Below are 25186 nucleotides of genomic sequence, written 5' to 3'. Positions count from 1 at the left end.
GGCATGTTCTGTCACAGTTGGCAGAAGAAATACAGTCCTTCTAGAAATTGTGTCAGCACATCCAGATCAGTTTTTCCCACAACATCATGCAAAGCCACCATATCATCCCGACGGAGAACACCAGTGTGAATCCTGGAATCAGAAGTGAGCACGTTGATGATTTCTGGGCTCTCAACCTCTGTTCCCCCAAAGAAACTAAGATCCACATTTCCCTGGGCAGTTGTCGAGAAGACCCTGAGTTTACACCAACATACTCGAAAATGATCTAGACCTGGAGACGTCAAACCACAGCCCGTGGGCCAAATTTGCCCCTCCATCCAGTTTTGTAGATAAAGTTTTATTGGAAAACAGACACACGCATTTGTTTATGCATGATCTGTGGCTGCTTTCATGCTACAGCAAGAAAGGTTAATAGTTGCCACAGAGACCTCTGGTCTACAAACCCTGAAATATTAGTTTAACATTGATTAGATTCCTCTTTCAATCTTCTCAACCTATGCCATGCTCCTCCACACCTTGTCTTGAAAATCACAGTAAAAATGGAGATGAACTCACTTGCATCACCTCCTCCAAGTCTGTACAGGTATTTATCTCCAAAACCATCCTGACTTTGACCTCCCTGCCCTGTAGGAAGTGAGAATTGCCTCCCATCTAAGGATGGTCTCCACCTAAAACACAAATTCCAACCCCTCTTCAACCCTCAGCCCTCATTTATGCCCCTTCTCTCCCCTCCACCAGCTCCTTTTTTTAGTTCATGAAGCTGCAGTGATCCCTCCATCCTACACGGCCTCTAGCTCTCTCCTTCAAAGCCCACTACCTGGAGGAGTCTCTTGCTTCTCCACTTTCTCACCTTCCATCCATACTTCAGCCCACTGCAGTCTGGTCTCCGCTGTCCCTCCACTGAGCCTTCTCTCAGGAAGCTCTGCCGACCTGATTACCACCAACAGTCACTCCTCATCTATTGCACTTTGCCCAGCAGTTGACTCTGTTGATCATTCTTCCTTCTTAAAACTAATCTCTCAATGAATCTACTTTCCTCTGTCTCCCTTTGTCTCAGGTCTGACCTATTTTGCCTCTCCCTTGCTTTTTGCCTGCTTTCTAAAATGCTACTCTCTCCCAGGATTTGGTTATTTATCCTCGTCATGCTCTCATACCATCCCACGGCCCTTTTAGCTGCATCTACCAACAGCACGATGGCTCCCGAGTCTTTATTCCAACTCATGCACTGTGCTAGCTTCACAGTCAGCTTTCCCCACAAAATGAGTGCACTTCAAGGACCTACAGGCAACTCAAGTTTAATGTTCCAGAGCCAAGTTCATTATCTTTTCTTCCTATTCCTTGCCTCAGGAAATGATACCACTATTTCCCCAGGTCATTCACTGAACATTATCCTAGACTCCTCCTCCCCTCTGTGTTGAATCAGCAGGCAAATACTGTAGAATTTCGCCATCTTGACACCTCTTGCCTCTCTGTTCCCTCCCTCATCTCCATTGCCATGGATACCACCTAAGTCCAGGACCTGGTCACCTCCCATCTCCACTGTTGAAATTGCCTCTTAGCTGATTCCTTTTCTCTAGTCTTCCCCTCTCCAACCAGCCTTCAGATGACTGTCATAGCCATCTTTAAAAATGGAAATCTGAACTTCACATTCTAATTAAAAACCTTTTTAAAGACTTTTTAAAAACCTTTACGTTTTTTAAAGGTTTAATGGCTCCCCATTGTGTACAGGTAAAGAGTAAACATCTTCGCATTTGAAGGAGACACTGGCCCTGCCTGTCTCCCCAGCCTTGTTTCTAGCAATTCTCCACCTCTTTACAATCTATTCTGCATTTATACCCACTCACATTCCCCACACGCACTATGGTATTCTGTCCCTGCGCCTTCATACATGCAATCCCGTGTTAAGGAACACTTTTCCTCACTTGTTGGCCTAGAAAAGTCCTGTTCTTCCTTGTATAGTCACTATGGTGAAGCCGGGCATAACCACTCTCACCAGAGGGAAACAGCTTGCGTCTTTCTGTGCACCATCTGCGCAAAACCCCGATAGTGTCCATGCTGAATCACGATGCAACTCTTCACTTTCAGAACTGCCTCTCCTACTGGACCGTAAGGTTCTTAAGGGCAAAGGCTGTAAACTTTGGATCTCTAGTCATACCATCAGCACTCAGCAGGGTGCTACTAGATTGTTATTAGATCATTGCTATTTGCATATGAATAGAAATACATGTCCACAATTTAAATCTCAGTATTTAAGATGCAGTTACAAAATAGAGACATTTATGTAGTAAAGAGATTTTGGTAAAAAATAAACAAACAAACAAATAAATAGCAGCTCTAAAAACTGGAACCGATTTCATCTACTTAGTATGATTTAACTACACCCTAGAGACTGAAGGCAAGATAAACAGTATTGCTGTTTAATAAGGTCCTTCTCAATTTTGTGACCAGTCAAATCAACTCGACAATGTCTAGCAAGCAGTGTCCAGCCTACTGCTGTTTTCTAAGTGGTCAGTTCAGCAGGGTATGACAGAAATAGCACATCTTTCAATGCCCGAAAAACCAAGGTCTGAATCAAAGCTCAGTCTCTTGATGGCATTAATGACCTGGAGATACTTCACCTCGAAGCTGTGTTTCCAATGGTCATACAGGCTACATGAAGCAATTCACCCAAACGCTTCACACGTCAGTACCCTACACCTAGTGACTGCTCAGTGATGTGTACTGCCCTCCCCTTTAGGGAATAAAATTGATTTTGTACCTTTTTATCTGAGCTCTTCTTCTCAAAAGATGACCAACCGCCTCCCAGAATCACGCTATTTCCTCCCCAGACTGACAACCAAGAAGTCTCATCAACTGCTGGTTTTCTCTTTAGAAAGTAACACCTTTCATCTTCTCTCTCCTGCTTTCTTTCTTTAGCTAAAACTAACCAAAGTGATCAAGCCAACATAATGGTTCAAAAACATTGATTTACCTTCAATGCTAACCTGAGGCCACCAGTTGCTGGGAACCGAAACTACGGACGCGCTCCCGGGTGTGCGCCTGGGCGGGCTCAGCCCCCTGCATCCCCCGAGGCCTCCTCCGCGTCCCTCCCCCGCGACCCCCGCCCCGCCCCCCCGCCCCCAGCCTTGCCGGCCGCCCTCGGCGCTCATTGCACGGGCTTGGACTCCCAGAAGCAGAGTCACACGCTGATTGGCTCTACTCACTGTCCATCCCTTCCCTGGCCCTGCCCTTTCTCAAGTTTACACTTTGGTTGCCTAGGAAACGCGCGGGCGGTGAAAGCCCGAGCCGCTCCCTGCCGGGCGGAGCCTGCAGGAAGTGTACCTGGCGATTGTTTGGTTTCAAGGACGGCATCAAAACTTACCTCGTTTGTTATATCAAATGATGTTCAGCAAATTGTCTTACTCCCTCAAGCAACCCCTTACCGCCCTTCTGTTGTCTCCAGGCGGCACCCTGCTGGGGTGTCTCATTATCTCTCAGGTGACCCTGAAAACCTCAACACAGGAGACGCCACGTTATTCTAAGTGATTCAAAGTCCTCCCTCGTTCTCCACAAGCTCAAGCTGACACGATGCCATTCTGTACTGTTTCCACCCTTGGTTACCTCTTTTCTCCTTTCTTCTCACTTCCCTTCTCTTTTTACACTTGTTGCTCACCAATGAGTTTGCCAGATTAGAAGCAGCCTAGTGCCCTGTTTAGAAAAGTACCTAACTCCAGCTCTCCTCCCTCCTTGTACCCGTGACATCCGCCCCTTCTCTCGCTTCTGTCATGAACTTGTCCAAAGAAACCAGGACTCTAATAATGAGGACAGGAGTTCCACACTCTGTCTGGCATTCTACATTATACGGATTCTCAGACAAGTGTGGTCATTGATTTCTACTGTCTCTACAGAGGACATTACATTTCTCTTGTCCACTTGTCACCCTCGCCCTGGAGATCAAAGAGGTAATATTCTCTGGGGATTTTAATGAGGACTTGCCTTGGTCGAAGGAATTTCCATCGGCATGTGATTTGAGGAGCAAGAAGGGCCACTTGCAAAATAAGTCCTTTGTTTCTCTTTTAGGATAAATGTTGCTTTCAGAAAGCCCCTCTCAAAGGTACACAACACGCACCAAGCAGTAAAAACTATTGACACTGGCAGGGTATTTGATGTGGCACCCACCTTCACCCCAGGATAGTTCCGAGTGTCCTCGCCACACACCATTAGCTTTTCGTCCAAACACATCCCTCCTTACTGCAGCTGACCCCGAGGTACTAAGCTGTATCATTTCATTTGCACTAATTGAGATTACTAAGCTAAACTGACCATGAGACAAGAGGCACTGCCAATGACAGATAAGTCTACTTTTCAACTAATTAATCAGTCAGACTGTGGGAAGTCACATGAGAGGACCAGGAAATTCTGCATCATCTGTATCTTTCAAAGCTCCCAGCATGATGTCTTGTTACAAATAAGAAATCAGTTGATGTTGGCTGAATCAAATTGTCAAACTGGGTAAAACGCACTCATGTTAAGGACATTTAAAATATGAAATCTAGGGCGCCTGGGTGGCTCAGTGGGTTAAGCCGCTGCCTTCGGCTCAGGTCATGATCTCGGGGTCCTGGGATCCGAGTCCCGCATCGGGCTCTCTGCTCAGCAGGGAGCCTGCTTCCCTTCCTCTCTCTGCCTGCCTCTCTGCTTAGTTGTGATCTCTCTCTGTCAAATGAATAAGCAAAATCTTTAAAAAAAAATAAAATATGAAATCTAGAAAGAGCTAGTTCCTTGGACTAGGTAGAAATTTGCTTAAGACAACAAGTATTCCATTTACCTCCTTTTTCAAGGGTAATTGGTTGACACTTGAACAAATAACCATCTCCCAGTAGCCTGCAATTAAGATGTGATTTTTTAAAATATTTTATTTATTTATTTGACAAAGAGAGATCACAAGTAGGCAGAGAGGCAGGCAGAGAGAGAGGGAGGAAGCAGGCTCCCACTGAGCAGAGAGCCCCATGCGGGGCTCGATCCCAGGACCCTGAGATCATGACCTGAGCCAAAGACAGAGGCTTTAAACCATTGAGCCACCCAGGTGCCCCAAGGATGTGATAAACCAAACAACAGAAGATTGACATGGGGGGAACCATGTCAATTACCGTAGGAACCAACAAGTGATCATGACTGATGCTAATATAGAAATAGATAAGCAGAAGAATCATTACATAATAGAGGGAAACATAAATGACAAATGGAACTCTATAACAGCATCTTAAAATGTACCTCTAAATACATGTATTTTGTATGCAGATACTGAGTGTCCTATTTCATGCCCATCAAAGATCAACATATTAAATATTTTACCTATGTTTATCAATTCTCAAATGTGTTATTTTACGTTATAGTTATGGAACAACTCTAGGTCCCACTCAACAAATAAACTTGAATTAAGTCTGATACATGTATCTGATCACTTAGTCTGATTCTTCAAGAAGTAACTCCAATTCTTACACACACTATCTCTTCTCTCTTCCAAACTGTACTAGCTCTATTTTAGAAATTATTAAAATGTATTTGAATTTCTAATTATGTTCAAATACAACAATAATTCTTGAATACTACATTTTAAGGGACTCAACAGAGTGACACTGAAAAACACATCTCACACTTAGAGACTTTCCAATCAATTTTAAGTATAATTTGTATACAACAAGCTTCATCCATTATATGGCTATAATACAAATGCTACTTCATTCATCTACTGATGGGCATGTAGTTTTTTTCTGGGGCTATTATAAATAAAGCTGTTATGAACATTTGTGTACAGATTTCCAAGTGGACATAGGCTTTCATTAACTAGAGTAAATACTTAGAAGTGGAATGTCTTGGTCATGCGGCAAGTGTGGCTGAACTGAGAAACTGCAAAGCAGTTTTCCTGTGTGTGGCTACACCATTTCCCACTCCCCTCAGCAATGGAACAGATAGGAGTGCCAGGAGCTTTGTCTCCTTGCATTATCACTGTCCGTATCATCAGTCTTTTTAATTTTACTCATTCTAGTAGGTGTGCTATGATACTGTGGTTTTATTTTGCTTTTCTCTAATCACCAATGTATCAAGTAATTTTTCATGTGATTATTGGCCCTTTGCATATCCTCTTTTGAGAAGTGTCTGCTCAAACCTTTTGTTCATTTCTGTACTGGTTGTGAGATTTGTTTGGATATTCTATATACAAGGGTTTTGTCTGAGAAATGTGCTGCAATATTTTCTCCCAGCTGATGGCTTACATTTTTATTTTCTTGTACATGTCTTTAGAAGAGTGAAAGTTCTTCCTTTTTATAAAATCCAATTTATCAAATGTATTTATTTTATGATTTCAGCTTGTGTGATCTGAATAATAAATCTGTGCAATCATAAGACTAGGATGACTTTCCTTTAGAATATTCATAGCTTCAGTGTTCACATTTAGGTTGATGATACACTATGAGTTAGTTTTTGTATATGGTACATAGTAACAGTCAATGTTTTTTTGTGTATGTTATTAAGGAAAAAATATAAGTCATTCAGATATCAGTTGTTCCAGTACAATTTGATGGGAGATTTTTCTTTTCTCATTGACTTGTTTGTGTACCTTCTTCATGAATCAACTAAAGATATCTATGTGGGTCTATTTCAGAGTTTTCCAGCTACCTTTGGAAGTGGTAAACAGAAACAAATCACAGAAGGCTATATCCCATGCAAGGAGAACCAACAAAGGATCTGAATCAGGGAAGGATGAGATCAGATGTCCAGACCATCAAGGCCATGCTGACAGTCTGCCCCAAGGAGAAGATTTCAATGAAAAGAGACTGGAGGCATCAGCCCGGTTCAACGGCTGCCTTAGATCAGATTCCTTGGATGAAAGTGGAACTTAGGAAGGAGTAGGCACAGAGCTGGCTTCTCTGAGTTATAAGTGTTCAGGCAGGATGAGATGGTGAGAGTGGGAACAGGACTCATCAGCTGGAAGCCTTATTCCTTGGTCCCTTCGTTGGTTATGAGAGGGAAGAGTCTTGGCTATTTATTCTAATGACAACACAGAGAAAGCTTCAGGTCTGCCTTTCAGGAATTATTACAGAGACAAATTTCAGAGATGTCATAAGAATTGCAGAAATAAAACTTGAATTACACACACACACACGCATGTCTTCATGGACGTGCTTGTGGCTGTAGGTGACATCATACAACACGAGAACTCACAGAACCTGGTAGACACCTGCCACCAGCTCTGCATTCTACCTAGAAAATCTTATCTTGACATGAGCAAGGGTGGGCCTCTTGCCACTTCTGCGTGGAGTATTTCATAGTAGCTGCTTCAACTTCCATTTGAATTATTTCAACATGTGGTCATAATCCCAGAATTAACCAATTAAAAACTAGGGTGTCTGGGGCCATCCTGGATATGTACTGTTTTCTTTAGTATGTTTTAATCCACAAGGTAACATACATTTAAAACTCTTAAGGAAATTTTACTTCAATCTGAAAATGCAAAAGCAAATATAAGCACAGAATCTGAAGATTGCTTCATAAGAATTTCTAAGGGAGGCAGAAAATAGTGAAAATCAATTTTTGTACCACCCTCAAGTATGAATATGGGAAGACAGCAGTGGTGCCCTGTGTGAGGGGAAAGCCTTCTACAACCAAGACCTCCCCAAACATGCATCAAGGCTGCACCTCCATAGGCTTTCTTGAGCTTCCTGAACCCATACAGCCAGCTGGCGGCCATGCCCAGCAGCTTTCCACAGAGCCACAGGGTGCCCAGGGTGACCACCAGCAAGAACAAGAAGACATCCAGCAGGTACTGTTCATGCCACGGCTGCTGCAGGCCATGGGCTTGAGGTGGGCTGCACCCCCTGTCTGGAGGATGTGGTCAATCCAGCCCACCAGCCTCTGGGCAGGGGTCAGGTGGTGGGAGCGCCTGATGATGCTGGCGGCCATAGCTGCTGACTTGTACCTGTTGGCAGAGACAGAGGTTGGGCATTACTCATGTGGTCTCAGAACTCTTAGAGACCTTGTATCACGCACACACACACACACACACACACACTTTCAGTTATATGCACAAACCTGGGATCGAGCCCCGCGTCGGGCTCTCTGCTCAGCGGGGAGCCTGCTTCCTCCTCTCTCTCTGCCTGCCTCTCTGCCTGCTTGTGATCTCTGTCTGTCAAATAAATAAATAAATAAATAAAATCTTAAAAAAAAAAAAGACTCTGTTTCAAAGAAAAGTTGTTGGCCTGGACTTGTTAGAGTTTAGCTGGGTACCATTGAAAAGTTCAGGCTGGTCCTTCCATGCAAAGATGCATGCCTAGTGCTAAAAGTGGTAAATTATTAAAAAAAAAAAAAAGTGTACACTTACTAAGTATAAGGATGAGTCTCTACCCAGGGGGAAAAACTATAAAGAAGTGTCTGAGCTGTAAACAAGCCTCTACACAAGGACACTTACAGTAGGCTAAAGGAAAGAGTATATAGGAATACATGTGATAGAACATACCCTGGATTCAGAGTAAATGTCCTTGAGACCCTAATAAGATACCCAGTCCATTATGATTTTCCCATAATTGTGCCAGAAGGGAATTTACCAAAGAGAAGATGGGCCCTTTTACTGACTTACTTGAGAGAAATTCATCCCAACTTACTTTTGTGGCAGGCCCTGTGATAGTCCCTGAGAACACAGGGGAAAACAAGAGACACTGGGCTGTCGAGGGTAACTCTCTACTTGCTAGTGTGAGGGACACTCAGTAAATTAAAACAGAAAGAAATGGGGGTAGTTACTGATCCTGAGAAGTGTTAAGAAAGAAAAATGAATCATGATTGAAGAGGGTGGAAAAAAGGGACACATTTAGGACTGTCACACAAAGACCACCCGCCTCTCTGATGAGAGGGTACTGGAGATGAAGCTAACTGTCAAGAAGAAGACAGATCTGTGAAGAGAAGAAAGGATGTCTGAGGGAGCAACACTGACAAATGGTCTGAAGCAGGAAACACTGTGGCATATTAGGGAACAAGAAGGTGTCCTCCTTCTCAGTGTAATTCTATTATCAGTAGCCCCCAAATATAAGATCTCTCAGAGACCCTATGTAAGTAGGTCAGAGTCCTCACAACACTTAGGGAAAAATTGCTTGCAACATCTAACCTAAATTGCCTAGTCCTGTTCTCAGAGGAAATAGGTCATCTGTTAACATCACACAGATATCATTCCATGTCCCAGAAGTTTCAGCTTTTATTACAAAAAAAGAGTCATATGTTGCCCTTTTTGCTTAATGTCTTCATTCAGCCTAAGTGAACACAAGCCCAGAGAACTCCATCCCTCTTGTCGTCAATGACTTCCTTCATCTTCAGAGCCAATGTCTCTGCCTTGGTCTGCTTTAGCTGGATGGAGACACTAAACTTTTGGCTTCTACTTGGACCAGGTTGTCAGACTGGTCTCCAAGGACAGGAATCCCCACCATGGGTACACCATGTTGGATGGCCTCCATTATGCTATTCAATCCACCATGGGTGACAAAGAGACAGATCTGTGGGTTAGCTGTCGCAGATCAGGAACAAAGCAGAATATTTCAAGATGAAAACTTCAGAACACCAGGGAATGTATTTGGGTAGGAAAAAATACCAAAGGATCTCAAGGTATGTTAGATAAAATGGATTTACTGATTTAGACACACTCACGGGAGCATATTCCAGGATACAAAATTCTTGCCTTGACTCTCTACAGAGACTCCTCTAAATCAATCCATCTAAGACTCAGAGCCCAGAGAAATCTGTAGAGAAGGGTGGTAAGTAAGGCATATTCTTCCTCTCATCCATCCAACCTTCTTTCTATCCTTTTTCTCTCTTTGCTTCCCTCTCTGTGTTCTCTCTCTCTGTGTTGTCTGTCTCTTACTTTGTAAGTCTCAGGCTCTCCCTTTCACCGCCCATTCACTTCCTGCTTACATGAAGGCTAACACCGTCACTAACATCACATCTCATATGGCATTCATCAAACTTACACTGTATGTCATTTCTCCTCAGTTTCTTAAGAAATCCTCTAAAGTAGGCAATGATGGACCACCCATCTAGGTATATCCAGTTCCTGTGTGCTCACCCCACTGTTATTTAGAGAAAACTAAAATAAGTGTTGATAATGAAGAGTTCATGTCAAACACTGCCTCTCAATAGGGATGTGCATCACAATCTATTTGTGACTGGGTAATGCGTATTATTAAGGGTACATGTGTTGTCATGAGCACTCGGTTTTATGTGCAACTAATGCATCATTGAACACTACATCAAAAACTAATGATGTGGGGAGCCTGGGTGGCTCAGTGGGTTAAAGCCTCTGCCTTCAGCTCAGGTCATGATCCCGGGGTTCTGGGATTGAGCCCCGCGTCTGGCTCTCTGCTCAGCAGGGAGCCTGCTTCCTCCTCTCTCTCTCTCTCTGCCTGCCTCTCTGCCTACTTGTGATCTCTGTCAAATAAGTAAATAAAATTTAAGAAAAAACTAATGATGTACTAGATGTTGCCTAATTGAACATAGTAATTAAAAATTAACTAACTAATTAATTAATTAAAAGAATCTATTTGTGTTTCTTTGAAAATTAGAAACCTTTTTCCCTACACCATGTGTAGAACCCTGTATCATAACTTCTCAATATGTTTGTGAGCCATAATCTTAGGGATCAACTTCTGATGTAATCAGTGGTTTTGGTAGTGAGGAGGCTCTAAAAAGGGGCACAGGACAAAGACAACCTATTAGGGTACAAGAAGTTCTCTGTTACCAGAGAATTGGATGGACAGAATAACTGGCTGAAAGGTTACTTAGCTTCACACTCAGAAGTTTTGGCACATTCTTCAGACACTGTCAACATAAACTTTGTGAAAGTGTGAGTACACTTTTTGGGGAAAAAGAGGAAGAACCAATGTGTATTGATTGGAGTGTTTCTATAATGGTATGTGGCCTATCAGGGACTCAAGAGGCTAGGAACAACAGTGGCAACAAGAACCTCAAATGTATTCCCAGAGTCCACAAACTGTCTATGATTGTGTCTGGACAACCTTGGTCTGTGCCAAATATGGTAAATTCCAAATAACCTAATGAAAATATTGCTTCTGGTGGCAAGAATCAGGACTGGAATAGAAAGGCAGAAGAAAACATGGCAGCTGAAGCCATTTGGGAAGCAGAGCCTGATTTCCCAAGAACTCCAGCTGGCTGCTCCATTCCTGTCCTCTAAAGATTACCTTTAGCTACAAGATGGCCCTTCTCATGCTGGGGGGGTTGCCCAGTGGAAACCTAAATATACATAAATAGAAAGAGAAAAGAAGATCCAGGCACTCCTCACCCAAGAGGTCATTCTGAAGAAGCCAGTCCACGATTTTCACATTTGCTGCCAATTTGACATCTTTGGGCCAACAAGAAGGATTATACTTCCATATCACCCCTTGGGACAGATGAGCAAAGGCACTGTTCATCTCCCTGAGAACTTCCTGGGACTGATAGCTGTTCACAATAAAGCCCAGGGCCACAAGGACAAAACCAGTCTCCCCACACGGCAATGAAATTCTCACACTCCTAGAGAGAGGTAAGAAAGGAAAGGAGATTAACACAGTTGTTCATGAAAGCCTGGATGCTTTGAAATGAAAGTCAGCTATTTACTGAATACATCTTCCTAGGTTCTCCTAGCCCCTGGACAGCTCAGTGTCCTCTGCACTCTGCTCATATCCATTGTCTGTTGGACTTGAAGTCATTTCTCTGAGATCTCAGGACACATCTTATCATATAAACACTTTCAGTAATCACAAACGAATGTGAAGACAGCTGTAGGTGTCCAGCCACTTCCACAATAGTCCAAATTGCCCTTGAGGCACTCAAAGCATACTATAGCACCAACATCTAGATCCAGGACTTGTGTGTATAACAGTGTTTTATAGCAAAGGAAAGTGGAGGTGGTGGGAATCTCTTCCTTCATTGAAAACATGGTCCCAGGGTTATCCTCATCCCTCATTCTAGGTGTGGGGAGGTATGGTCATTTCAGAGTGTTCCAATGCCAGAGCAGAGGTGCTAGTGCCTGGGAGAATGCCAGTTGCTATCCTGGCCCAGTTGGGGGCAGCATGCCTTCTGGAGGCTGAGGTAGATGAGGGGGAAATGTTTCTATTATTGTCTCCTTCATATGCTTATTAGCTATCTGTCTGTCCTCTTTGTTGAGGGGTCTGGGGAGGTTTAACCATTTTAAAATTTTTGATTGGGGTTTTTTATTGTTATTGAGTTTTAAGGGTTTTTTGTATATTTTGTGTATATGGTTGTGTATTTCTTATAATTGTATCAGATATTTCTTCTATAAACATTTACTTTTGGTTTGAGTTTCTTATTTTTATTCCCTTAAGACTGTCTTTCTCAGAACAGAAATTTTAATTTCAATTTAGCCCATTTACCAACTCTCTCCTAGAACATGTCATAGGTTTTGTATCTAAAAAGTAATTACCAAACCCTACCTTTCATTCAGTTTTCTCAATTCTTTAAAATACTTTTCTAATTTCCTTTGTATTTTTAGCTGTTTTCAGATCCCAGCCTCTACCCCATTGTTCCACTCGGGCTTTACATGACTCCATACAGCACAATACTCTAAAAATTACTATTCCAAAGAACCACTTAAAACAGATTCGTTGCCCTTTTATAATTATAATGATCAATATAAATTTATTTCTTAAAATTCAAAAAGGCAGAATAGGATGTCAGGATAAGAAGGTGAAGGCTCTCATTTCCTCACAGAAACGTTTAAAACAAGAACTAAAGACTGACTTCATAACTTTATAGGCCTTGGGGAAACAGTATATACAGAAACCACATATGCCCATCGAGGAACAAAAAACACACTCAAAATGCTGGAACTTTCTATGGCATTCTTACTCTCCCTTGTCCTACCTTCTTCCTGGAGAGGCATGTCACAGTCCAGAGGCAGCAGTGCTGGCCTTGCCTTCCCCAGCAGCAGAAGAACAGAAAATAATTGCAACATTACAACCACTCTGTGGGCTCCCAAGTGGCAAGTTTCTGTCTCACCAAACTTGGAACTTTCACTGGGAATGGCAATACAGTCCTGATATCAGGCTGGCAGGACTCTTGTAAGGTAATAGTGGCACCATGGCATTTAAAACATGCACAATTCCACAGAACTTAAAGTCTTGGGGCAAGAGATATGGGCAAAAACTAAAATAGAACACCTAAAGCCCTGAACAGAATCTGGGTGAGAGTCTCTGGGAACATAAGACATTAAAATTTGTCAAGTATGCAAGAAGAATCAGAGTTGTATAAATAAATAGATTAATTAATTAATTAAATGCATATAAATAAATAAATGCAAATAAATGTCCTAGACAGGACAAATACCCAAAAATATCTGAAAGACTTTAATCCTTTGCCCCTGGCTCTTCCAAAAGCTCATAACATGCCCCACTAATTAGTAAGGTTCTTTCATGGTAGTCTGCAAACACTGGCTGAGGTGACTGCTTTTCCAAATGCCCAATTTTCTACAAAAGATCACCAAAAAAAGATAGAACCAAGTCATCCAAAGGAAGAAAATCAATCTCCAGAAACCCCCCTTGAGGACACACAGAAATTGGGTTTACTAAACAAAGACTTACAAAGTTGACTAAATATGTTCAAAAAACTAAAGAAAAGTGTGGACAAAGATCTAAAGAAAACCAGGAAGACAATATATGAATAAAACTGATAATATCAAGAAGTGCAGAATTTTTTAAAAAAAGAGCAAAGGAAATCTGGAGCTGAAAAATACAATAATTAAATTGAAAAATTCAGTAGGGTATTTCAACAGCAAGCCTAAACAAACCAAAGAAAGATGTACTCAGCTTGAAGACAGGGCTTTTAAAGCATCAAATATAAGAAGGAAAATGGAGAAAGTATCCAGAAAATGGAAAGGAGTCTAGGGACTCATAGGACCCTATCATATGGATTAATGTATATGTTATGAAGATCACAAGAGAAGAGAAAGAGAAAGAAGCACAACAATTGCTTAAGGAAATAATGGCATACAAGATAATATTACATGTAGATATTATATGTAACACCATATTATATGTAACAATTCCAAACACAACAAAAAACCCTGTCAGAACTGATAAACAGTAATGAAAAGTACCGAAAACACACACACAAAAAATTAGCTCACAAATATCAATTGCAATGCTATATGTTAATAATGAACATTTCAAGAAGGAAATGAGTAAAACAATTCTATTTATAATGTACTCCAAAAATAAAATACTTAGGAATAAACTTAACCAAAGAAATGAAAGATTTTACATTGAAAACTATAAGATATTATCAAAAAAATTAAAAAGACATAAATAAATGGAAAGAAGTCCAGGCTTCATGAGTTTGAAGACTTAATGTTTTATAAAGATGTCAATATAAACCAAAGTGATCTACAGATACATACAATCTTTATCAATAGCAAACAATATTTTGTTGCAGAAATAGAAAACTTATCCTAAAATTCATATAGAATTTCAAAAGAACCTGAGTACCCAAAACATCTTGGGAAGAAAAGAAAAGTTGGAGGTCTCACTTTTCCAGATTTCCAAACTTACTAAAAAGCAACAATAATCCAATAATCAAAATAATGTGTGACTGGTATAAAGATAGATAGATACATCAATAAATAAAAAAGCTATCCCAGAAATACACCCTTATATATTTGGTCAAATAACTTATGACAAATGTGCCGAGATCACTGATGAAGTAAAAGACAGTATTATCAACAAATGATGAAAACTGGATAAAGCCATAACTCAAAATGGGCAAAGACTTAGATATTTCTCCAAGAAGACATATAAAAAGCCAATAAGCTTATGAAATGGTGAACAAAAACTGGATAAAGCCATAACTCAAAATGGGCAAAGACTTAGATATTTCTCCAAGAAGACATATAAAAAGCCAATAAGCTTATGAAATGGTGAACATCACTAATCAAGGAAATTCTAATCTAATCAAAGTGAGACTGTACTTCCCACCCATTAAGAGGGCTAAAAACAAAATTAAAATTCACACACAAACAGAAAATGACAAGTATTTATGAAAATATGGAAAAGTTGGAACTCTTATGCATTATTGACAGAAATGTAAACTGGGACAGTCACTCTAAAGGACTATATAGCAGTTCCTCAAAAAATTAAATATATAATTGTCATACAACCCAGAAATTCCATTTCTCAGTATATTCCCAAAAGAATTAAAAGCAGGGACTCAAACAAATATTTTACATTACTGTTAATGAACATAGCAGCATTATTTACAATAGCCAATGTTAAAAGTAACCCAAGTGCCTTGGATAGATGAATAGATAAACAAATATGGTATACACATACAATGAAATATAGCTTAACCTAAAAAGGAAAGAAATTTGGACACATGCTAAAAGATGATTGAATCTTGAAGACATTATGCAAAGTGAAATAAGCCATCACAGAAGAATAAACATTGTATGATTCCATCTATATAAGGTACCTATAGTAGTCAAATTCATATGACAAAAGGAGAGCAGTGGTTTCCAGGGTCTGGAGGCAGAGAGGAAATAAGGAGTCATGGTTGAGTGGGTATGAAGTTTCAGTTTGGAAAGAAGAAAATGTTATGGAGATGTGGTGATGGTTGCCCACAGTATGGAAGTTCTTAATGACCTGGAACTGTACTCTTCACGTGGTTTAAGTGGTAAATTTTACACTATGTATATTTGGTCACAGTAAAAAAAAAAAAATAGGAAAGGAGAGAAGAAAAATTACACAAGTGTTTGCTGTCTCAAGGATTACACACTCTAACTTCCATTATTCTCCACCTCAATAATTCCTGTCTCAGTTCCAAGACCTAACTCACCATCATGTCAGGTAAGACCTGTGTTTTGTTCTGGTCTTATTCGTTCAACTGAATCTCCCACTACTCTAGTGTGGCCAGTGTCACTGAAGGAACCCACCCTCATGGCCATCTCACTTATACCTCCACACACTGGACCTCCTATTCTCTCAACATGCTGTTTCTTCCTCCCCAGTTCTATTTCTTTGAAAATGCCACCATGAACCAAAGTCCATTTTGCCCATGAATCATTCCCCAGCTTTTTCTGTTCACTCAATACAAGGCCAGCAGAGGAAGGGTGGAGAACTTGGTGCCTAGAAAGCCCAGTCCAGATCTAGGCTTTGGTGCTCTGAGCTGAATGGTACTAGGGGAAAAAAAATTTAAAAATTTTTAAAAATTTAAAAAAAAAAAATATATATATATATATATCACCTGAATGTCTGTCCTCTCATTTATAAAATTGGAGATCATCACTGTTCCCTCAAGGTGGCATGATATACAATCTATGAAGTAAATTCCATATAATAGCAACCCAGTACCTATAGGCAACAGGCAGCCCCTAATCTCAGCTTTACTTCATTTTGATAACTTCTAGAGCAGTGGTTCTGAGTTCAGGCTCTGCATTCAGACCAGCTGAGTAGCATTTAAAACTTACAATACCTAGCCCCAATCCCAGACCAATCAAATCAGAAAATTTAGACTAAGTCAGGGATGGGGGCTCTAGAGAAAGGAGCCATTGGAGATGATGCCTGCAGGTCTTGCTGTCAGTCGCACCCAGTCCTGCCTTGTTATACTATGTCTCTTTAGTTTTGTTTTTTTTTTTAAGATTTTATGTATTTATTTGAGAGAGACAGAGAGTGAGAGAGAGATCATGAAGAGGGGGAAGGGTAGAGAGAGAAGTAGACTCCCCACTGAGCAAGAAGCCCAATACAGACTTCATCCCAAGGCCCTGAGATCATGACCTGAACTGAAGGCAGATGCTTAACCAACTGAGCCACCCAGTGGCCTCTATGTCTTTCTCAATCTCTGTCTTTCTCTCTTCAAAATATATTTCATCATGGATAACCAATCTCCTTAAAAATCCGTTTCATGTGGTAGCCTCTCACTTCATAATTATTATGCATGTGATCATAAAAAAAATTAAAATTAAAATGTCAACATATTGAAGCATTTTTACCAGCAAGGGTAGGACCAGGGTAAGGAATAGGAAGAGCTTAAGAGTTCCTCAAGGAGGTTCACAATAGCAGGGTCATGTAGGACCTTATAATACTTCCATTACCCATACAGGAAGGGCTTCCTTAAAAGTAGATCCTGGAGTCAGCAAGATGGCAGAGTAGGAATCCCTGGACATTCTTCCCCCCTGAAAACACACCAATTTGGCAAAATTTCATGGTCAAATTCCCTTTGTAAGAAATCCAGAAACTTAATGAAGGGGTACTGCACCCAAGGCAAAGGTTCAACAAATTAACCAGAGCTGGCAGATAGTTTTGAAAATACCCTCTCATCAGAATTCCAGTAGATGGATAGCCACATAAACAAGAATAAATTCGGACCTTTACATCATACAAAATTTCAAAATTGATGAAAGAATAAAAATAAGACCTGAACTACAAAGCTCTAGAAGAAAACATGGGAGGAAAATTTTATGGTTTTGGTCTTGCCAATGATTTCAGAGATATAAGACAATGGACAGGCAACAAAACCAAAAATAAACAAGTGGGACTATATCAAACCAGAAATCTCTATAAAGACTAAAAAGACAATTTAGAGAATACAACCTAGAGAATAATACATTATTATTATTATGTATTAATACATTAATACAACCTAGAGAAAGTATTAAAAACAATATACCTGATAAGAGGTTAATCTCCAAAATATACAGAGAGGACTACAACTCAATAGCAAAAATTAAAAAAAGAAAAATTCCTATAACTAGATTAAAAAGTGGGCTAAGTATTTAAATGACATTTATCCAAAGACAAAATACAAACAGCCAACAGATACATGAAAAAAGGCTCAAAAAGCACTAGTCACCTGGGAAACACAAATCAAAACCACAATGAGGTTTCTCTTCATACCTGTCAGTACAGCTATTACCAACAAGCAGAAAGACAAGTGTTGAAGACATGAAGAATTACAACATTTATATACTAGTTTCTAACTAGTAGCTGGAAATGCAAAGTGGTGTAGCCACTGTGGCAAACAGTGTAATGATTCCTCAAAAAATTATAAATACAACCACCTAATGATTCATCAATCTGATTTCTGTGTATATAACCAAGAAAATAAATCAGGATCTCAAAAAGATTTCTGCACTCCCATATTAATTAAAGCAGGATTCATAAGAGCTGAGACATCTATACAACCAAAATATCCATTAAAGATGAATAGGTAAAAAATTATTATGTATAGATAGATAAACACAAAGGAATATTATTTACCCCTTTAAAAGAAAGACTTTTAGGGACGCCTGGGTGGCTCAGTTGGTTGGACGACTGCCTTCGGCTCAGGGCGTGATCCTGGAGTCCCGGGATCAAGTCCCACATCAGGCTCCCAGCTCCATGGGGAGTCTGCTTCGCTCTCTGACCTTCTCCTCGCTCATGCTCTCTCACTGTCTCTCTCTCTCAAATAAATAAATAAAATCTTTATAAATAAATAAATAAATAAAAGAAAGACTTTTATTCGACACCTGGGTGGCTCAGTTGGTTAAGTGTCTGCCTTCAGCTCAGGTCATGATCCCAGGGTCTTGAGATTGAGCCCCTCTACCTCTCCCCCCAATTCATGTGTTCAATCTTCTCTCTCTCTGTCAAATAAGCAAATAAAAAATCTTAAAGGAAAAGAAGGAAATTTTGTAATATATGAAAACATGGATGAATTTTGATGACATTATGCTAAGTAACATAAACAAATATTACATGATTTTAAGTATCTAAAACTCAAATTCATAGAATCAAGAGAGAAAAACCACATGGTCCTCTCAATTGATGCAGAAAAAGCATTTGACAAAATACAGCATCTGTTCCTGATTAAAATGATTCAAAGTATAGGGATAGAGGAAACATTCCCCAACTTCATCATATCTAACTATGAAAAACCCACAGTGAATATCATCCTCAATGGGGAAAGCTGACAGCCTTCCCTTAAGATGAGGAACACGACAAGCATGCACACTCTTGCCACTTCTAATACTCTGAAGTCCTGGCAACAGCAATCAGACAACAAAGAGAAATAAAAGGTATCCAGGTTGGCAATGAAGAAGTCAAGCTCTCTTTCTTCACAGATGACATGCTACTTTATACGGAAAACCCAAAAGACTCCACGCCCAAACTACTAGAACTCATACAGCAATTCAGTAATGTGGCAGGATACAAAATCAATGTACAGAAATCAGTTGCTTTCTTACACGCTAACAACTAAAATAGAAAAAGGGAATTTAGAGAATCAATTCCATTTACTATAGTACCAAGAACAGTAAGATACCTGGAAATAAACCTAACCAAAGAGGTAAAAGATCTGTACTCAAGGAACTATAGAACACTCATGAAAGAAATTGAAGACACAAAAAGATGGGAGACCATTCCATGCTCATGGATCGGAAGAATAAATATTGTTAAAATGTCTATACTGCCTAGAGCAATCTATACTTTCAATGCCATTCCAATCAAAATTCCACCAGTACTTTTCAAAGTGCTGGAGCAAACAATCCTAAAACTTGTATGTAACCAGAAGAGACACCGAATTGCTAAGGAAATGTTGAAAAAGAAAAACAAAACTGGGAGCATCACATTGCCTGATTTCAAGCTTTACTACAAAGCTGTGATCACCAAGACAGCCTGGTACTGACACAAAAACAGACACATAGACCAGTGGAACAGAGTAGAGAGCCCAGATATGGACCCTCAACTCTATGGTCAAATTATCTTTGACAAAGCAGGAAAAAAATATACAGTGGAAAAAAGTGTTCAATAAATGGTGTTCGGAAAATTGGATAGCTATGTGTAGAAGAATGAAACTTGACCATTCTCCTACACCTTACACAAAGATAAACTTGAAATGGATACAAGACTTCAACATGAGAAAGGAGTCCATCAGAATCCTAGAGGAGAATATAGGCAGTAACCTCTTTGATATCAGCCACAACAAGTTCTTTCAAGATATGTCTCCAAAGGCAAAGGAAATAAAAAGCAAAAATGAACTTTTAGGGCTTCATCAAGATCAAAAGCTTCTGCACAGCAAAGGAAACAGTCAACAAAACAAAGAGACAACCCACGGAATGGGAGAAGATATTTGCAAATGACAGTACAGACAAAGGGCTGATATCCAAGATCTATAAAGAACTCCTCAAACTCAACACACACAAAACAGATAATCATGTCAAAAAATGTGCAGAAGACATGAACAGACACTTCTCCAAAGAAGACATAGAAATGGCTAACAGGCACATGAAAAAATGTTCATCATCATTAGCTATCAGGGAGATTCAAATCACAACCACATTGAGATACCACCTTACTTACACCAGTTAGAATGACCAAGATCAACAAGACAATAAACAACAAGTGTTGGAGAGGATGTGGAGAAAGGGGAACCCTATTACACTGTTGGTAGCAATCCAAGTTGGTGCAGCCACTTTGGAAAACAGAGATTCCTTAATTAATTCCTTAAGAAATTAATAATAGAGCTTCCCTATGACCCTGCAATTGCACTCCTGGGTATTTACCCCAAAGATACAGATGTCGTGAAAAGAAGGGCCATCTGTACCCCAATGTTCATAGCAATAATGGCCACAGTTGCCAAACTGTGGAAAGAGCCAAGATGCCCTTCAATGGATGAATGGATAAAGAAGATATGGTCCATATGCACTATGGAGTATTATGCCTCCATCAGGAAGGATGAATACCCAACTTTTATATCAACATGGACAGGACTAGAAGAGATTATGCCGAGTGAAATAAGTCAAGCAAAGAGAGTCAATTATCATATGGTATTGCTTATTTGTGGAGTATAAAGAATAGCATGGAGGACATGGGGAAATGGGAGAAGTGAGTTGGGAGAAATTGGAGGGAGAGATGAACCATGAAAGACTGTAGACTCTTAGAAACAAACTGAAGGTTTTGGAGGGGAGTGGCAGGTTGGGTGAGCCTGGTGGTGGGTATTATGGAGGGCACGTATTGCATGGAGCACTGGGTGTGGTGCATAAACAATGAATTCTGGAACATTGAAAAGAAATTTTAAAAAAATTAATTTTTTTAAAATTTACCTATGTAAAAAAAAAAAGTACTCATTAATTTCCAGGGGTTGGGGGAAGTAGGTAATTGGTAATTACTATTCAAAGGAGGAAGAGTTACAGTTAAGTGAAATGAATAAGATATAGAGATCTAAGGCACAATATGGTACATATAGTCAATAGTTATGTGGTATATGTTAAAAATGTGTTAGAAGGGGCACCTGGGTGGCTCAGTGGGTTAAAGCCTCTGCCTTCAGCTCAGGTCATGATCCCAGGGTCCAGGGATCAAGCCCCGAATTGGGCTCTCTGCTCAGCGGGGAGCCTCCTTCCGCCCCCCCCCATCTCTCTCTCTCTGGCTGCCTCTCTGCAGACTTGTGATCTCAGCCTGTCAAATAAATAAATAAATAAATCTTTTTAAAAAAATGTGTTAGGAAGGTGGATCCCATATTGCCATTCTTACCACAGTAAAATAAATTATAAAATAACAGAATGGAATAAAAATTTAAATGAAATTGATTTAAATTAAATCAAATTAAAATAAAAAGGTACATCCTAGCTGTTTTGTTATCTAATCCTACTTTACTCCCAGTTCCCATTGGCAGAGGAGTCAACAACTCTGCACTAAAAGCTTTGCATAAGTCCATATTGAGCCTAAAGGTTTCACTTACTTGTGGTACTGCTTTAACAGGTCTCACCATTAAGCATCCAACATACACAATGCTGGGTAACAGGGGCTGAGTAAATTCAAAGGCAAAGTCAGAGCTCAAACCACAGCTCTGCTTTCCTTAGAAGATGTGACAAAACAGGCCTAGAATCTTCTGGGAAATGTTCCTTAATGGTGCTGTCAAATGCAGACTGGATTCACCACTGCCTCATGAAGAAATCAAAGAGCATCAGAAATTCTTCATTTTTCCCCAGAAGTCCATGTGGTCAGTTAGCAAGGAATGGAATGCTGGAACATAAGACATAGGGGATTGGTAGCCCAAAGTCCACACTGGCAAATGGGGTGGGAAAAATTGACACAAATGGCTTCCGAAGCTTGTCAGCAACCAGGAAAGAACAGAAGTCAAATGCTCCAACAAATAATAGGTCAAAGTTCTCATACTTTAAGGAATCCATGATATCTCCTCTCCTTAGTAAATCACAGGGTGGCTCAGTGGGTTAAAGCCTCAGCCTTCAAATCAGGTCATGATCCCAGGTCACTCAAACCCTGAAGTTCCAGGTTTCAATCTAGGGGGCTGCCCTAAAGAACTTTCCCTTTCGCTGTGGATCTGTGAGTCTGTCCTCAGTCCCCAGCATGGGAGGCTTTTGTGCTCTGGTGGTGCAAGATCCCAGAGACTCCCTCCCCCTTCCATTTATCTTCCAGTATTTCCTGTAGAGTCATGGCTCCCTGCTTCATACCTCAAAACCAACTGCCAGAGATACTCTGTTTGTAGAGATCTGGATGTATCTTCTTACATCTCAGGCTGATTTCCTGGGTGTTCAGAGTGGTCTGCTAGATATACAGCCCAATTCAGGGAACTGGTTGAAATAGGGTCCCCCTCCTCCTCTGTCATCTTGCTCCAACTCCCATAGCTTGTGCTTTATGTGGGACAGCAGCACAACCATCTTTGTGAGCTCCTGTGTGAATGCTTGTGTCTTGAATGAGTGTGCACAATGAACCTCTGTAAAAGGAAGTTGTCCTCAAAGCAATGTAATACATGTGCTCCTGGAGAAAGTTCAATGTGGCTAAGATCTTGCCAGCCAAGCTTATGAGCAGGGCTGTTGAGGCAGTCCATGAGAAGCCAGTTATGAGTGATTTATATCCTTCCAAGATGAAGATGAAGCGAAACTGTGGTTGAGAGCTTGTTGAAATAGAAATTAAACAGAAAATATGCACCAAATTTGTATGGTTGTGAAGTATTTATGAGTACTTAGATATAGTCAGCAATTTCAATAACATTGGAAATGGGAGCTCTGATAGATGGGGCATTAAAGTTATAGTAGTCCCCTGCAAGGCACCATTCATTCTTTCCAGGTTTAGGAATACTCTAAATTAGGCTATTAAATGGAGAATCACTGGGAATAATCACTCCACTAAATAGGATTTAATCCTTAAAGGCACTGTTCTAATATAAATTGAGTTGTATTAACAGTTTTAATATGTTGAGCCGATCCAACATTATCTTTTTTTTTTTGTTATGCTGACTGTAAGTGCCAAAACCTTAATTTTATTTTAACTTATGACTTTTTAGATAAGAGCTACCATGTCCACTTTGAGATTATTTAACAAATGGGTCTTCTAACTATGGGATATTTAATTTCATGTGTTATGACAGGGCATGCACATTTGTCTTCTAATGTTTTGTAACTTTTAAGAGTTACAAACTCCTAAAACTAATTTCAGGAAATTACCTTGATAAATTTAGATAGCTATTCTGATGTATTGATGAAATATTGATGAAGATCATTAAGTCTTGCCATTCATTCATCTCATCTGATGTTAAAAGTAATTTAGAAGCTCTGATGTCAAAAGCTCAGAAACAAATCTGTGCCCTTTTTCTGTTATAAAGTTTTAAAATAATATTAAATTCCACATGTCAAAACTAAGAACTTTGCTTTAATTTCTTTCCTCTCCTTCCCATCTTGTCTTTTCCTTCTCTTTCTGCTTTCCTTTGGTTGTTATTAGACGTATTTTGGAGAGGATATTCTTTCTAATCTGTTTATATTTATGTTTCTTCCTCACAATGTCCTACTTAATATCATCAAGGTGAGGGGCATTCTCACTGGTGATTTTGAGAGATCTTAGATTAAACTGAGTTTGGATTAACTCCCTGAATTAACTCCATGGGGGGTATCATCAGTGTTTTCCCCTATTGCTCTGTTAGTAAGGTTTTCTTTTCGCTACAGAGATATAATCAGCTGCAGTAGCAAAGGCATTTTCTAAGGTTCTAGTGCACCTTCTATGTTTACAGGTATGGATCTCATGATATGCCATGATGACTACTCTTCTTCACACCATTCCCTGGGCTTGTAAATTGTATCAGTCCTACCCTGGAGGACCATTCTTAATGGGGAAAGTGCCTGACTAGCACACAGCCATTGGTTAAAGGATTCCAACTAGCCCGGTGTCAGTCACAGTTCATGCTGGAATCCAGGGCCATTTAAAGGCTAAACCCATACTTTTGTCTAAATGCACTTATAGAAGCCTCTCAGTGGGATGGAGGTGAGGATTTCCCTACTTGGATCTGACTTGCTTGGCTTGAAAATCTTGCTTACACAAGGGAGGGTAGGTTGAGACTTTCACTTTGCCAAGATGATTCAGAGAGGATTAAGAGGGAGGTGGAGTTTGAAAGCTCCAACCTCAAAAATGGTGTCAGACTCTATTACACATGAGTTTTGGGGGAAATCCAGGATGGTAAGTAGGGCTGCAGAGGACTATGGTTTTTAACTTAGCCTTTAGTATTTTGGGGCAGAATAAAAAACCTTTGAAGGTACCACCTTTATGTTTAACCTTTTTTTCTAAAAGAGAAAAGAATGGGGAACTATGATAATAGAAGATCTGTATTTCAGTACAAAGGATACCACTCATTATATGTTCAATCTTGAGAAATTATTTGACACTCTATTCATTTTTGTTTTCTCACTTGTATAATGAAGAATAGCTATACCTTTAAGCAAAAGCTTTAAGTAGAAACTTCCGGTACTTTAAATTGAATAAAAGTGACTGGATCATTATAAGGTTCTCAATAATATTATCAGGTCCTTTGATTGAAGACTGAGAAGGTAAGAAAACAACAGCAATAAAACATACTTTTTACTTTTTTATTATTTATTTAAAAGCATATATATATATATATATATATATATATTCTTTTGGAATTAAAAAACTATTGTATCATCATGTTAATATTAATCTGGGCTATGTGACCTAACTTTATCTTTATTATTGCTTTTTATGGTATTTTGTTTTTTTTTTAGAGAAGAATGGAAAATCATACCAAGTTATCAGTTGGTTTCCCATTGAAGATCATGAAAAACAATTTTAAAAAGTTTTGATTTTTTTTAAAGACAGAAGCTTTGCATGGCAGGTAATTCATTTTATTTTCTGAATGAAAGACTTACCATTTTAGTGACACAAATGAA

The 25186-nt window shown here is 39.7% G+C and overlaps 1 protein-coding gene and 1 pseudogene across 3 annotated transcripts in view; both read right to left on the bottom strand.

Annotated features, from left to right (window-relative positions):
• The window catches only part of CAPSL (calcyphosine like), a 30523-nt gene extending 27442 nt beyond the window's left edge, over positions 1–3081 (bottom strand). The window contains exon 1 of one of the 3 annotated variants that reach the window (XM_044232777.1): positions 2972–3081. The gene's annotated coding sequence lies outside the window, so the exon portion shown is untranslated. Of the gene's footprint in view, positions 1–2758; positions 2838–2971 lie in introns of those variants that run through there. The other 2 variants (XM_044232783.1, XM_044232805.1) reach the window with 2 other exon arrangements.
• Positions 3082–3893: 812 nt separating this feature from the next.
• LOC122894290 lies at positions 3894–24038 on the bottom strand (annotated as a pseudogene).
• Positions 24039–25186: the final 1148 nt, after the last annotated feature.

The sequence above is a fragment of the Neovison vison genome, chromosome 1 (assembly GCF_020171115.1).
Source record: "Neovison vison isolate M4711 chromosome 1, ASM_NN_V1, whole genome shotgun sequence".
NCBI lineage: Eukaryota > Metazoa > Chordata > Mammalia > Carnivora > Mustelidae > Neogale > Neogale vison.
The sequence above is the reverse complement of the archived record's forward strand: the minus strand, read 5'-3'. Positions and strand labels throughout refer to the sequence as shown.